This window comes from Palaemon carinicauda, chromosome 13 (assembly GCF_036898095.1).
Source record: "Palaemon carinicauda isolate YSFRI2023 chromosome 13, ASM3689809v2, whole genome shotgun sequence".
NCBI classification, from domain to species: Eukaryota; Metazoa; Arthropoda; class Malacostraca; order Decapoda; family Palaemonidae; genus Palaemon; species Palaemon carinicauda.
Genome location: NC_090737.1, coordinates 132,809,471 through 132,811,970, shown reverse-complemented (window position 1 = coordinate 132,811,970; position 2,500 = coordinate 132,809,471).

Here is a 2,500-nt window from a genome sequence, read left to right as displayed (position 1 = left end):
ATTTGCGTCAATATATCCGTTTTTAAAAAGGCAAATACCTGGTACCATTTATTCAAGGATTTTTACCGATTTTTGCGGGAAATTTTGAACAGTGTGGATGAGATCATGATGAGGGGTAGATGGAGATGGTTTGGGCATGCTCTTCGCACTCATCTAGAGATTAATTACCCAAACGTTCAGCTAGGCTCCACAAGGGACTAGAAGAGTTGGAAGACCCAGGCCTACATGGCTGAGGACTATGAAGCGCTAAATAGGATATGATGAATGGAGAAGTATTGAATTAAAATCTCAAGATAGAGACGACTGACGAAATCTAACCGAGGCCCTTTGCGCCTTAGCGTCAATAGGTGTAGGAGGAGATGATGATGATGATAATGATGATGATGTAACTCCTTCAGGCGAGGAAATGATATACGATCATATTCAAATTCGTTTGGAAAAATACTAATATTAGAAATAAAAGTTTTTTTTTGTTAGATAGTGTTTAATTAAGATTGGAAAATAAAAACAAAAATTAAAAGAATAGCTTTTATACTATGCGATTACTTTTGGACAAAAGAATGAAATTTAATTTACAGAATAGAAATAAAGATGAAAAAAAGTTTTACATTTTTTCATAAGTCTGGTTGAATTGATTATGTCAAAGAAATAAATTTAGAAATTATTAAATAAGAAAAATGGATGACCCGAGAAAAAACGATACTGAAAAGGAAAAAAATATATTGGCTTTTAAAAATCGTGAATCAATTGCTACCTCTAACAAGGATTATTCTAGAAGCATTTATAGAAGAAAATCGGCAAATGAAAAAATGATTGATAATATAAGAAATTATTTTGAACATGCATAATAAAAATGAGGTAAAATACAAAAGAGGAAATAGCAATAAAATACGAAAATAATCTATTTACAAAAAAAAAAAAAAAAAATAAAAAAATAAGGATATGAATATGAAATGTATAACACGATAGTTTTAAGGGGTTGTTCCAGAAGCATTTATAGAAGAAACCCGGTAAATGAAAAAATTATTGTTTATATAAGAAATTATTTTGATAGAGTTGAGAGGAAACAAAAATGATAAAATGGATGAAATGGGATAATTATCTCTTTATAATACTTTTTAAAATATATACGAAAGAAAAAGATATAAAGAGAAATAAGGATATAAATATGAAAAGTATAACACTAGAGTTATTAGCAAAATTATGATGATTTTGAAGTTACTAATATGTATTTGTGCACCATAGAAAATAAAAATAAAAACAATGATTAATAGTACAAATTGTTAGATCACTAAACGGATAGAGATGAACTGATAAATTGGTACAGTTGGATACATAATTTCCTGGCATACCTCGTTTTGAGGAAGTGGTGCCCAATGTGGCAACGTCCCTGACTGGTGATCGCCAGACGGGGTGGTTCGAGTCCCGCTCAAACTCGTTAGTTCATTTGGTCCCTGCAACCTCACCATCCTTGTGAGTTAAGGATGGGAGTGGGGGTGAGGGAGCCCATGGGTTTATCTGCTGAGTCCTCAGCAGCCACTGCCTGGCCCTCCTTGGTCCTAGCTTGGGTGGAGAGAAGGCTTGGGCGCTGATCATATGTATATGGTTAGTATCTATGGCATTATCCTACTTGATAGGGCAATGTCATTGTCCCTTACCTTTACCATTCATGAGCGGCCATCTCTCCTCCACTTAGCTGTTTGGTTACTGGCTGCGCAGTTAGGGTGTGAATGAGCGTACTTTCTCAGAGTGATGTATACCAAAAATTTCTGCGTGCGACTGTACATAGTTATATCGAAATTAATATTTGAATATTCTGTATATCGCTTCTTAAAAGTTAAGAAACTGTAGGTCTATTTAATTAATTTCATATGGTGGATAAAATGAGGTTAAACAAATGTAGAGAGAAATAAAATGTAAAATGATATTAGGTGTACAAAAGGATAGCATTATCAGGACTACTCGTTTGCCATACTCGGCATAAACTAATGAATGTTCTAGAAAAATATGAATCTACGAAGTGACATTCATACTTTTCATATATGGTTTTTCGAGAAAAGCTAGAGCTAAAAAATTTTTAATTTCCTGTTGCTCGTGTCAATACCTGTGCTTAGGGAAAAAAAAAAAAAAAAAAAAAAAAAAAAAAAAAAAAAAAAAAAAAAAAAAAAAAAACTTAAGTAGAAAAAGAACGACTTTTTGTATCACAATGATTGTGTAAATTAATGCATATCCAATAAAGTAAAAATAAAAACAAATAATATTTCATGCATAGGATTGGTTGGTATAAATACACAATAAAAATTTTTATCTTTTTGCAATTTTCCTTCTTTCCTTTGAGAATTCATCTGTTTGTTTGTCTGTGTCTTGGAGATAGTATGACAGAGGTGAGAAAGAAAAATACGACAGTTATCTGTCCTTTGATGACAGCGGAGAGAGAGAGAGAGAGAGAGAGAGAGAGAGAGAGAGAGAGAGAGAGAGAGAGAGAGAGAGAGAGAGAATT